The sequence below is a fragment of the Neofelis nebulosa genome, chromosome 1 (assembly GCF_028018385.1).
Source record: "Neofelis nebulosa isolate mNeoNeb1 chromosome 1, mNeoNeb1.pri, whole genome shotgun sequence".
Classification (NCBI taxonomy): domain Eukaryota; kingdom Metazoa; phylum Chordata; class Mammalia; order Carnivora; family Felidae; genus Neofelis; species Neofelis nebulosa.
The window spans coordinates 58260582-58274683 of NC_080782.1; the positions used below are offsets into that span (position 1 = coordinate 58260582).

General features: G+C 37.6%; 1 protein-coding gene and 1 long non-coding RNA gene across 19 annotated transcripts in view; one reads left to right on the forward strand and one right to left on the reverse strand.

Moving 5' to 3' along the window:
* TENM2 (teneurin transmembrane protein 2) overlaps window positions 1-14102 on the forward strand; it is a 1977383-nt gene that overhangs the window by 1044593 nt on the left and 918688 nt on the right. The window lies entirely within an intron of this gene.
* The window catches only part of LOC131507722 (uncharacterized), a 47613-nt gene that overhangs the window by 15574 nt on the left and 17937 nt on the right, over window positions 1-14102 (reverse strand). For both annotated transcript variants that reach the window (XR_009259649.1, XR_009259657.1), the window contains 2 exons: window positions 12784-12935; window positions 2856-2894 (listed from right to left, as the gene is read on the reverse strand). This is a non-coding gene — a long non-coding RNA (uncharacterized LOC131507722). The remainder of the gene's footprint in view (window positions 1-2855; window positions 2895-12783; window positions 12936-14102) is intronic.

Below are 14102 nucleotides of genomic sequence, written 5' to 3' on the forward strand. Positions count from 1 at the left end.
ACATATCTTACTTGTTTTCTGGGTGACTAACAAAAACAGTAATAATAGCACATGCTATAATTTCAGCTTCAGATTTCAGAGACCTTTATAAAGCCTTTTATTAACCCTTTCCAGGAAACTCAAATGGCTTGATCTCAAAGCTGTAAGAACTAGAATTAATATCTGTGTGAACAACTTGCTTTTGTTCAACCTCAGTTTACATCTTAAGAAAATGATTTGTCATAGAATGTTTAATTATGTAGTAGCTTAATACTGTAAGCTACTTGCTTTTAGTCTTTAACAGAATTAGAAGGATTCAGCATGCTAAGGCAGGGATTCAGCATATTTTATAAAGGGCTGGGTCAGAGATGAAATGAACAGAAGGAATCTTCTTTCATAGAGTTTTGTTGTTTTTTTTTTAAATGATAATACTTCTCATTGCATACTTTTTTAATGTTTATTTTTGAGAGAGAGAGAGAGAGAGAGAGAGAGAGAGAGACTGAGCGAGCATGAGTAGGGGAGGGGCAGAGGGAGAGAGAGTGGAATATACAAAATCTGAAGCAGGCTCCAGGCTCCAAGCCATCAGCACAGAACCCGATGTGGGGTGTGAACCCACAAACTGTGAGATCATGACCTGAGCCAAAAGTAGACACTTAACCAACTGAGCCACCCAGGCACCCCTCATTGCATACTTTTGAAACACTGGGTATTCTTCAGTGACCTTAGATGTATCAATTCACTATCACCCCATTTTAAAAATGGAAAGACTGAAATACAAAGATCATGATAATCAGAGCTAAGGGGACAGTGGGAATTCATTTGAGGATTTTTCAGCTGGAGAGCAGTAGAATGTTACTAAGGTACAAAGAAGTCCCTGACTTCTCAGAAACAAATCCTAAGGAAGAGTATAAGCAGGAAGAACAGGTAAAAGCCCTCCAGGAATACTTTAAGGGGAAACAGCCTTCTACTTCCTAGAGGTGGTTCAAGTGTGTCTGACAGAAACTTGGAGTCTCTGAGTTCATTTATACACTGAAGGCAATAAGCTCACTCCTTGAACTGAATTTGCTGAGAGTTACAGATATGAGCAATGGATGTCTTGCGGAGCACGAAGAAAGCACGTTTCAGTCAGATCATGGCCCTTATCCTTAAGTCTTGCTTTTCCGACCAGAACAGTGGGTCCAATCCTTTTCTCCATTATCTTAGACCGTGTACCCTCCACTAGCTTCCTACCCCATGCCACTTCCCTTGGAAGGCACAGTGAGTATTATTGACTTCTTGCTCTTCAGTCATCCTTAATGGACAGTGATTCCTTGGCTTTTTAAAGGTGGTTTAATTCAGGTGTGTCACAGTCCTTTTTTCTTAAGAGGGAAAAAAAATTTTTTTTTCAAGACCAAAATACCCTCTGTCTTACACAAACATACCTATCGCTGGTTGTATGGACTATCATAGCTTCTCATTCACAGATAGCTTTCCCAGATAGAAGCAGGAATGCCAGCCAAAGGGAAGTATTGTGAAAACAAAGCAAAGAAGGGGTAAGAGTTCATTTTGAAAATCATCCATTGATGTGACTTATTAGCCCCCAGGCCAATTATTCTGAGAACTCTGTCTCTTTGAAGCTCTTTATCACCTTCATCTGTTTCTGCAGTTCTGTACCACTGTAATAATGTCCTTGTCTTGTCTAAGATAGAGACAAAGGACTTGTAACAGTAATGTTAATCGCTAAAGTTACTGAACGATTACTATGTGCCTCATACCTATGAGGTTCATAAATAAAAGTCATCACTATGCTTAAGGACAGTCAAGGTTTTGAAGGGTTAGTTACCCTTCCCACGGGCAGGCAGCTTGTATATAAGTGGTGGAAAGAAAATCAAACCTAAGCAGTCTACCTTTAGTGCTGCTATTTGTAGGTGCTAAGTAATGTTTGTTGATTGACTCTATAACAACCATACTTCCTTCAACACTTGCTGGAGGGAAGAAATCAAATCCAAATATTGAGATGGTCTGGACAGGCTGCTGGAAAGCAGAGTATCATTACAGCTATTAAGACAATGCAGAGGGTTATTTCGGTGTTCAGATGTGAGCAGCCAGATGGAAATCATAGTTCAACCTTAGTGTTGTCAGACAGCAGAGGCTGTGGGCAAAGGGGAAGACATGGGTGAGTGATTTTTGACTGTTTATCTCGAATGTGTGTGGCCAGTGTCACTCCCATCTCTGATGGCTGTGATTTATTCTATTATACTGTCAGGATTAAAACACCTTAGCAGAAGAAAAATAAAGGGAGGGATACAAATGCTGTGTCATTGATGTGACAGATGCTATTTCTCTGGAAACCATAGATGATGAGGGTATGGTAAGTCTCTCAAAAGTGCTGTGAACATAGAATATCAGAACCAGACAGACCTGTAGGGACCATCTGTTTCAAACCACTCATTTAACAGATAAAGAAACTCAGGCTTAGAGAGCCTCTGAGGTCACCAAGGTCACATAAGCTTCTAGGTTTAGAGTTAGGATTCTGGTTCAGAATACATCCAGCTAAATCAGCTGCTGGTCAAGTTCATTGTTCTTTCCCCTAAAGTCACGAAGTTGAGTTTACACTGAGCAAAGCGTCTGTTTCTATTTACCAAGGGTAAAGTAGAAGACATGAGGTGGAAACTCTGTCCTTTGCTCTGCAGTATTCATGCAAGTATTATTTAAACACCAAAACCGTGGTTTTAGCTCTCCTCACTTCCTCACTTTTTTTTTTTCTCTTTTACTATTTTCTTTCCTTTTTCTGAACCCAGAGGAGATAGCTCTCACCTCTTCACCCCTGTTAAGTGATGGGCGGGACCATTCTCTGACTGCTGCAGCCTCCTTGATAAGTCCTCACCCATCCTTACCTCAAGTTCTTCATCCTTGTGTTTCTCTCCTGCTGTTTCCTGTGTGAATAGATAGGGTGAATCAGAGTAAGTCAGATTCCCTGCCTCTGGAGAAAGCCAAGTACCCATCTCTTCACCTCCTGCCTCCTGCTTCCCTTGTTCCCTCACACAGATTTTCAGCAACTCAGATTTTCCAACCGCTCAGCAATTCAGGACAGAACTTGAAGCAGGGAGACACGGCTTCAAGCCTTTGCTGGGCATTGATGAGCCATGTGATTCTGCACAGGTCTTAGACAAGACCCCCTGGGATGAAGTACACTCTTGGGTACAGTCCGCATTCTAGTACCTACTCCAAAGTTTGATTTGTGGGGTGAAGTTTATAATGAGGAAAATTTTTGTAAGCAGTATTTGTTACCACCAAACTGTCATGGTGGCTGAAATACCTATGACAAATTACTTTGTAAACTCCACAACTCTCTTTCACAATCCCGTGTGCTCACACACATTCATTTGTTAACAGGGAGCTCCTGGGGGATGGTCCAGCCCAGGAGACTGAGCCCAGGAGTTTCCAAACCGTGAGATCTTCCAGGTACCAGGGCATACCCAGTCTCCTCTCTCCTCACACTTCACCGGAGCCATTCTCTGTGCATCCAAGGTTAATGCCTTCCCCTTTGAATTCCAGTTACCACTGGATGGTAAAGCAGCATTTTCTGTGGCCCACATCTCCCGGAGTCCCGCATGTAAATATGCCATCAGGCTCTGCCCGCAGTGTTCCTTTTCTAAGACAGAAATCCTCCATGGAGTAGACTTAACGTTGAGATCACAGTGTTCTCAATTCCCACCCTGGGAGCAGACATGCAAAAGTAAAATCAAGGGAAACCACCATGGAGGTGAGAGTGGGGGCAGGGAGGTGTGTACGTTCCTGCTTAAACAGAGCTCACGCTCATCTGACATCGACCTAACCACTCAATAAGTTTACCTTTAGAATTGCCTGGAGTTCTAAAGGATCTAACTGTGTAGGGCTTAAATCTTTATCTGTATGGGAGGAGGTTTAAATTAAAAAATCAGTTTTCTGAGCGAATGTTCCTGTCTCCTCTAATAAGTTTCCCATTTTGTGTCTCTTACCTGAGGCACGTAAGACAGCCACTCTCCCTATCTCTGATAGCAGAAGAGAAGCAGTCTCTTCCAAAGCTCAAACCAGGATGTATCCCTCAGAAAAATGAACATCTGTGAACAGCTTGAAAACCTCGTGTGCTGTTTGCTTTATTCTGACCGCTATGCAAACCTTCAGACTGTGGAAAGGATTCAGGACCTCAAACCAGACTAGTCACTTTAAACCATGAGGAATCACTGAGTCAATCATCAAACCCTTACCTATGTCTGGCTTTGTCTCTGGTTTTGTTTAGGAGCTAGAAGTTCATGCACTCAGGAAATCCACAGAGATAAAACAGCCATATAATGCTAGTAGCACACAGAAACTACCATGGCACACAGAAGCACAGAATATTATGGGAGCAGAAGGGAAGGTTTCCTGGAGACCATTATAGGTAGAGATTCTATGCTGTGAGTCAGGGTTGAGTTTGCTAAAGGTTTCTTAAGATCCATTTAGGTTTGCTGTAGTGTGAACTAGATTACTAAAATAGACAGAGAAAATAGCATCCCGATATTTAAATATATGATTACCCTTTCTTTATGAGTACTTAGCTGGAAGTGTCTTAGGATGAATACTAAAGCGCCTATCTGTGAATGTACACCATATTGGAAACAGATTTACTGTCCCAAAGTGTAATGCTTACTCAGCCATCTGATGAGTTCTGAGCACTGAACAGTTTGAGAGGGATGCATAGAGCTGTTTTATTACAAGATGCTGTTATGAGTTATAGCAGCTTTCCTTATGCTATATGGCTGTCGCCAAACAAGTTACATGAATATAAGCAGTTTTATTTGCAATTTTTTGCTTACATTTTCTTAGCATACTCGGATTATGGCTTCTCACAGCCCGACTCATGCTCCTGTGGCAGTCCCAGTATATTACTTTATTCAGAGCCAAAAGGAGCCTTTAAAAATATTTGTAGAAAGTCCTCCTTAGAGTATGCAGTGTTTGTGTATATAGTTGCTATCACCTGGCACTTGTTTGAAAAAAAGAAAAAGAGAAAGAAGCATTTTCACTTTTGCATACATGTGTTTATTTCCGAGTAAACTTTAATAAACACATTAATTAGTTTCTCCTTTGATACAGTTGCAGTGACCCTTGAGTAGGAGGTTTTGTGTTTTAGGAAAAAAATAAATAGCATTCTGAATTTCATTTGATCAGGACTGAACTCAAAACAACTAAAAAAAGAAAAAAATTAAATTCATATGAGAGATGTACACGAGGCTTGGTTGTTACTTACAAATTATAGGCTGGAAAATTAGTGTTGTTGATTCCCCTTGAATGTGTGAAAGTGAATCAGAGAAATTGATGACATTAATAAAAATGATAATAACAGTAAATTAGTTTAAACTAAATGTAAATAATTGTTACGCTGAGACCTGAATGAACCTTAGAGAGGGACTTAGTTTAAACCCCATTTATTCTTATTTTATTAAGTATCCTTTTAATTGAATTAATTGTATTGTTAATGATTAGAGTATTTAACATATAGTGCTCACTACTAGAGTCTGTCTTCATTTCACTATATTTTTAGAAAATAGCAAATTCATTAGTGCCTGGTTTGGCCCAGCCTTTGGGGAACCGTGGACTTTTGAATACAGTGATATAATCAAGCTTCATTCAGAAGGGGAATAGGGCTCAGGCTGCTACATGGGCTTTTGGATAATTTGGGAGTCAGCCTTTAAGAGCCTTTTTAAATTACTTGGATTGCATTCTTTTTTATTATAAAAACAATTCATTTCTATTGTAAAGAATTTGAGAATGACAAATATATAAAGAAAATTATAACAACGTATCATCTTATGTCTCGACAGCAGTTGTTATTATCATTTTAGTGTGTTTATTTTCTGGCCTTTCAACTCCTTATGCATATATGTAATGTGTTTTCAAAATTGGAATTATGTGTACTTTTAGTACTCTGTTCTTTTTACTTATCACATCATGAATGTTTTCTTTTTTTCTTGAAATATTCTTCTGGAATAAGATTTCATTAACTGTATGTCATTGTCACGGGGGTATATCCACACTATCCTTTCCTCTGAATCTTTTTTTTTCCAGTAGAATTTTAGTTTTTGTGTATTTTTGGTTATTATGGTGCTTCACTAACCATCATTCTACATAAATTTTTGTGCATGACACTAATTTCCCCAGAATAAGTTTGTGAGTCTTGTAAATTATGCTAATGTCAAGAGAAAAAATAACAAACTGTAATTTAATACAATTTTAAATGTTTTAGGCATGCATCAGAAATCAAATACTTCTTAAAATAAAATTCCCCTTACAAATCTTATCCCAACATCATATGCTATATAGTGACCATATTGTTACAATGATGTTTTGTTAAACCAATTTTAAACGTTATGATTGTAGGGATCCTATGTCTCATTTCTCTATAGTCCAATTAAAGGGGATTAAAAGGTCAAATGACTACCTCTTAGACTTCACATTTTTTGCAATGGCATCATAATTACTAAATCCTACAATAATTGAAATGGTAGCATGAATATACTCTTAATTTTTTCACTTGACCATACACATGTATATAGTTATATACATATGCATATGTGCATAAATATACACATATTAAATATGTATGTTATATAAATCACAGAACAAAGTGCATATATTAAAATAATAAAAATTATATATTTACAAATTTATAAATACATAAATAAGTTTATATATTTATGTTCATGAACATATACAAAAATCACATATGCTAAATGTGCATTAAATTATTTAAAGAGTTTGTGCATAGAGTTAAGTGATTTGGTTGGGACTGGTTGTGGTGTATTTTAATCAAATGACTATTAGAACAATGAACAATAAATACCGTAGGCCATCTAGTAATCTGCTGTACTATTAGTCTCCATTTACCTTAACTGTAAGGTATTGTTTAGACTTATTTCAAAAGGAGCTCCTGAATTTCGGTCCAAAATACACAAATGCCCAGAACAGAAAAGATGGAGTCAAGAGACAAAGGCAAGACTTGCTCGATTTTTCTGTCTCATTTTGAATGTGTCTGTGGGCAGCTTTCCACCTATACAACAAATCATCCCTAGGGAGGGCAGTGTCATGATATGAGAAAGGAACAAAAAATGAAATGATGTCTGATTCCCATGGGAAAAATAGGTCTTATGTGAAAATTAATCTCAGTGTGTTACAATGTTTGCTACATAAACCTGAACAAAAGGAAAAAAAAAACTCGTGAGAGATGCTTTTTCCCTCTGAAACTATCTTTCATAACCATCTCTAGTTTTTGGATGACGCTGCCAAGGTGATGCAGGATAAAGCATGACATTTGTGGAGGGTTCAGCAGCTAAGCCATGAGCATATATGCTACTGGACAGGACCCTGGTGAGAGGCCAACACTGTCCTCATGAAGCCTTGACCCTAACTTGGACTCTGACACTAATTTACTTTGTCACCTTGACATGTCACTTACCCTGTGTAAGCCTCCGTTTTCTCCTAAAATGAGGCCAAGGAAGGGACCATTGATCGTTAAGATAAGATCCCTCTCAGATCACTCTCCCTGTCTATCTCTGCTTCTGACTGGATTCAGTCCCAGCTCTTCACTTGACTTGTTAGATCTTTGAATACATCTAGTCTTTAATTTCACGTTACTAATACCACAGTTTGTGAAATCTGTTGAGTGAGAACTACAACTATATTTAAATGTACAATGGCAGGTGAATGCTATTCAGAGTAAAGACCACCAGACTTATCCTCAAAGGAATGTCCTTTCTTCTCCACTTTCTTTCTGCCCTCATTGTCATTTTCATGCTCACTAAGATCCTCTACCAGATTATGTCATCCCCCATTTTTGAGCCAAGTGACTTATGTTTATAAATATTGAGGGACTGACATAACCTTTCAGTATTACCTTACAGTGGCAAAGTGCGTTGTAAAGACATTGAACGTTTTAGAAAACAATTTGTGGATATTAATTATACATATGAGGACTCAAAAATCTCTGTCTTTAGGATTTTACTTCTTGCACTCCTGAGGAATTGAATGTTTGTTCTCCTATTATGCTTATCAGTAAATTCTTAATTTTGTTAAAGGAAAAAAAAAATCCAGGGCAAGTGCTTACATTATCACCATCATCTGCTCGAAGCCTGAATTTCATTAAGTAGATTGTTAATAAAATGAGGAATGATATATCACAACTGCAATGCTGTGTCTCCCAAAGTTAATGAAGAGTTATAATTTTCTAGACGACAAATTAAAAGGCTGTTAAAATGGTTGGTAAGACTGTCAACGGATTTAGCAACATTCCAATTAAAATAGGGCATTAAAGAGAATTAAAATCTTGAATTTGGAGAAATGAGAAAATATGTTTAATATGTGATTTAATATAGTTAGAAGCCCTGGAATCTTTACATAAGATGAGATAGATGTCATCTTAAAGATGACATGACACACTTAGCAAAAAGTGGGACATTTGCCATCTAATACAATTTCATAGGCTTGGTCAATAATTTTCTTGCATCAAGCACTAAAATTATATTTTTAATAGTAGTGATAATATTAGAGCAATAATAATATTTTAGTACCTGAAATTATTTTGGTACATAAATTATTATTATGTACATTATATGTATAATGTTAATATACATTAATAACATATACATTTGTATATTACCCATCTTGCCAAATCAAATTTTTAGTTTTCCATTTTTATTTTAGGTCTCATCTCATCCATGTGGGTACATCTTTACATAGAATAGTTATACTTTTGCATCCTTTTTTCCAATTATCCATCAGACTTATATACCCTCAACGATTTCCTTTTTAATCACCAAATGCCACACACTGAATTGATGTATGAAATTTTACTTAACCATTCATTGCATAGTAAGTAATTAGACCATTGTCATTTTGTACTAAAATAGATAATATTCAATAAACAACTGCGTATGTATTTAGAATGAGTTTCCAGAAATGGATTAATGTGTGAAAGAGAATGATCAAATGGCTTTTATGATTTTACACTACCACCCGTAATTTAGGTACCGTTGTAATTCAACTACAAGCTGAGCCACATCAGATTACATCACAATTTTATAATTTTTGCAAAATTAATAGGTAAGATGGTACCATATGGTTGTTAACTTATTTTTAACCAGTCTGCCCCAATAATTTCATAGGTAATTAAAGAACATGACCATTTTTCTCCATTAATTTGGCTTTCTATGTCTCATTCTTTGACAAGTGGTAACGTGTAAGGTGACCAGCATATGATGCCGTAATTTTCTGTTAGCAGATTTTTGAGATCTTCACAGAATTGAGATTAAGTTTAGCTCAGATGAAGGTCCTCACGGGATGAATATGCTATTGAAAGGAACATTTAAGAGTAATGCAGAACGTGTTTAGAGAACTGTTACAAAGTCAGTAACCAGCAGAGTGGGGATGATGTTTTTTCAAGTACTAATAAACTTAAAAATGGACCCTTCCTATTAGTATTGCACAAGCTATATGATACCTCCTGTTCCCAAGCAAAGAGGAGGGAAAAACAGAGAAAGACAAAGAGTCTAACAAATAGAGGGCACAGCTGAAGTGAACAGACCATCCCTGGGTACAGACCTGCCTCCTCCTTAAAACTGAAAAACTGCATGGGATCCCCTTGCCACTCACCCCCTGTACCCCTTTATCAGGCTTCATGCTTTTTACTTGTAAAAATACCACAGGAATATAAACTCCATAAGGGCACAGTTCTGTTTTGTTTGTTTGTTTGTTTGTTTTGGTGGGGGGTTGTATTTTGTTTTTGTTTTTGTTTTTATCTCTTAATCACTGCTCCGCCCATAGGGCCTGATAGAACAGTGCCTGTCACCTATTGCATGCTTCATAAATACTTGCTGAGTGAATGAATGAATGAATGAATGAATGAATTGTGGAAAATCACAGATGGAGGAATTGCCCAAACTCTAGTTGACATATCAAATCTGATACAAATAAATGGCCATTCCAGTAGAGAGTCACAGACAAGGAGTTGCAGTATTAGGACCAAGACCCTGCAGCAAATGATGCAGACTAAAGGCAACCAATGAAACGGAAGATAAGATTGGATCCTGAGTCACAACTAGGTGTCTCTTCATGTCTTTCTGTGAAGGGATCAGAGGTACATTGGAGAACCTATCACTGTGTATTATTTTCTGTTAGAGATGGATATACACACACCTTCACATATATTTATGTATATGTCTATGAATACACATAGCTACAAGTATATCTCCACATTTACACCTACTCACACACATGTACACTCCTGCGTGTATTATTTAAGTTAACTCTAGTCAATTCTGTAGGGGTATCAGGTTAAGTGGAGTTAGTTAATCTCAGCTAATAGTTTCCTATCTTTTAAAACTTTTTTTAAGATTTTTTTGAGATATTGCAATGAAGCAAAGCCTGGAACAAATGGATTTCATCCACTCTGAATTCTGATGTGCTAATCACACTCTGAATTCTGATGTGTCATACCTGTGTAGGCCAGAGGTAAAGCAGCCTATAAATTGTTGTGCTTCATTGTGGCAAATGATGCCTTTCTGAGAATGCCACAGTAAATTAATCAATTAAAACAAAGAGTGCCATCTGGTGATGCATCCCCTCCCCCTTTCTTCTTCACACTCCTTACTATCAATGTCTTCTTATATCTGTCTTCTCATGATCCATTGGTGATTTTTTAGGCCATTCTTCCCATTACGTCAATGACTTGGGATATCTTTAACCCTTGACTTTTATCTCATCTATAAACCCCTTAGCTCAGTAGATTTCCCTAATTAAAAAAAAAAAATAGTGTTTATTATTTTTGAGAGAGAAAGAGAGAGAGAGTGCAAGTGGGGGAGGAGCAGAGAGAGATGGGGACACAGAATCCAAAGCAGGCTCCAGGCTCTGAATTGTCCGCACAGAGTCTGATGTGGGCCTCGAACCCACAAACCTTGAAATCATGACCTGAGTGGAAGTCAGAGGTTTAACCGACTGAGGCACCCAGTCATCCCTAGGCTTCCTTAATTTAAAATGGCATGGTCATCAAGGGCAGAAAATCTCCTTCCTCTTAGTGGTCAACAATGTAACCTGAAAGGATCCTTTCCCTTGGCTCATGATTCTTATTCCAGGAACAGTCCTTGGTATTTTGCCTTTAAAATCAGTTGATTTTATTTTCGTATTTGATTCTTACTCATTTTTTAGAAGTTTCTTTTTCCCATGCTAAGCCAAATCAGCAGTAAACTGTCTCTGTGGTCGTTTTATATCTCAGCTCTTCCTTTATCCTCCCATAGAATTGAGAATGAAAATGCTAGAAGATACCTACCAGTGAAAGATCCACTCATCAACCCTACTGTTAATCACAAAGTGAATTCAGCTCTGTCACCATCTACCCTTCTACCAGGAAATGGATCCCTGAGCATCTCTCCATTATTCCTTTTGTGTGTTGTGCTCAACGGAAATTTTCCATATCTCCATTTCTGTGACTCTGCTGTCAAGGGCAATCTCTTAGGCACTGCCTGTCATTGTGATTATTGCCGATATCACTGAATTAAGGTAATCAGGCCACATTCATTGCATGCACTTTGAGCAGAAGCTGAAACCACAGGTAAAATTGAAATGCCCAGTAATGGCCATTTCAGTGTCGGTTTCCTGTTCTTTCCTAAAGTGCATTTGCTTTTGCTTTTGCTTCTTGCCTGCTGAGATCATTGTGTGGGTGTGAGCGTCTGAGGGCTCAGGTTGATAAGTTGCAAAGGGAAAGGGGGGAAGAAAAGGCCACACAGCTTGAATAAATAAATACATAAAAATATATGGTACTCTAGCATGCCCTACTGCCATGTCTCCATCACTACACAAGGATGTCCTCACATATTAACTTCAGCATCAGAATTCTGAAGGCAGGGAAGCAAAAGTAGCAGCTGTGGGAGCTCCCTAAAGTGGAGCCAGGCATGACATTCTGAATTCTGAAATTGCAAACCCACAGTTCAGTAGGTTGCAGCAACACAGAATGCAGATGGCGTGTTCCTTTGGATTGTCAGAGTAGTTCTACAGTATATATAAATGGCTTCGGTTCTCTCCTGTTGGCTCTGTCACTGCCTTTTAACACCAATGTGTCAGTAAAGCCATGTTGCAGTGACAATCATATGTTGGTAATGGGGCTCAGAGGAGAGTACCTTGGGAAACTTTGAAATTAACCATTTCAGAATGGAGAAGTCTTAGATATGTTACACATCAGAGAAACAAAAAACTGCTTTACTGCATATATTAGGTGACTATAATAACTTGGATTCATTTAATGTATGTCATATAATTGAAGAGTAGATGAAATAGTTCATTATTTTTATAAAATACAAATGTATGTTTTTTCCCCACAGCAAGAAGAAAATGAGATAAATGCACGTTAAAACCTCCTCAGTGATTAAACCATCTTCTTTTCATCTGTATAATAGAGCCAGAGTAAATATAAGGCTGTAATTAACTTTAAGGCCTCTGCGGATGTATTGTTAGAATAGGGCCTAACTATTTTTCCAATGGCAGCTGAACCTAAAAGAATAATTTCTACTTAGAAATCATGTTTACAGGCTTCTCATTTCAAGGAACATTCGCCTTCTCTCCCCACACAGCCTCACTCGCCAGTTGAGAAAATTAGGTCCTTGGCTATTTGTGATATCCCGTGTTCTTCTGTGTGTCTTCAACTTATCAACTGCTTTCTAACAAGTGACTGAAATCTAACAAGTGAGACCTGTACATGTGAGACTTATTTAGAAAGTGAATTTTTTTTAAATTGTTAATTGCATTTTTGAGACTACTTACAGTTGTCTTCCATGAAGTTGAAAAAGAAAAGAGCAACTGGAGAATGAATGAAAAAGTATTTTCTCAGTAGAATGATTAGCTATGCCTTGTAAAGTCATCTTGTCCATTAAGGTCAGTTCCCACATCCATGTCAGTTCCCACACTGCAGCTCCCTGTGGGGAACACATATGTGCACTCATGCATACTAGCCAACCCATACACTTTTAGACATTTAAAAATAGGTATTTATCAATTTGTATACAGTTGGTGAATTTAGAGTGGTGACTTCACTTCATTAAGGAGCAATCAGTGAAAGGAGATTTAGACCTAGAGTATTTCTGTGGGACAGGCAGAATTTTGTTTCACTGTTGTAAAAGATGATGTAGTTAAGTGTATTTACCATGAGGTCACGTCTCCTAGTTTTGCTTTTTAGCTGTAAGACTATAGGCAAGTTAGAAAATTTCCATAAGTTACAGTTTATTTTTGTTTTTATGGAGATATTAATAATACAGATCTCCCTCACGGGATGGAGATGCCATGGGGGTGCATCCTGATAAACCCGTATTAGGTTGAAAATATCACTAAGTTGAAAATACATTTAATGTACTTAATACACTGACCATCGTTGCCTAACCTAACCTACCTTAAACATCCTCAGAATACTTACATTAGCCCACAGTTTGGGCCACTATCGTCTAGCACAAAGCCTATTGTATAATAAAATGTTGACTTTCTCATTCAGTTTTTCAAATGCTGTACTGAAAGTGAAAACCAGAGTGGTTGTGTGGGTACAGAATGGTTATAAGTGTGTTGGCACTTTACCCCTCGTGGTCACTGTCTCTGGAGAAGAACCAAATTCAAAATTTCAAGTATGGTTTCTACTGAATGCTTTCTCACCATCAGAAAGTGGAAAAATTATTAAGTCAAGCCCTTGTAAGTCAGGGACCATCTGTACTTTATATTGGCCTGTTGTTAGTGTCAAATGAAAAAAACCACATGCAGAGGCACTTGTTGCCTGGCATTTAGGAGTCCTTAGGCCATGTTAGCAATGATCATTATTGATCATTAAATAAATGTAATTATGTTATTTACATTTACCCATACAGCCTAGGAAAGTCATGGAGGGAAAACCGAAAGCAGACTCAACTTACCCATCTGCATGTTTTAAAGGCCTTACAGAATCTTACTATGAAAATAATTTAGAATTATATGTAGGCTCTCCGCTAGCAAAAATGATAGTTAAAATGTGTTGTACACTACTATATTTCAGGCCATAAGCTTGTATTATCTAATTTGATTCGAACAGAAGCTCTAGGAAATAGAAGTTATTTTCTTTTTAT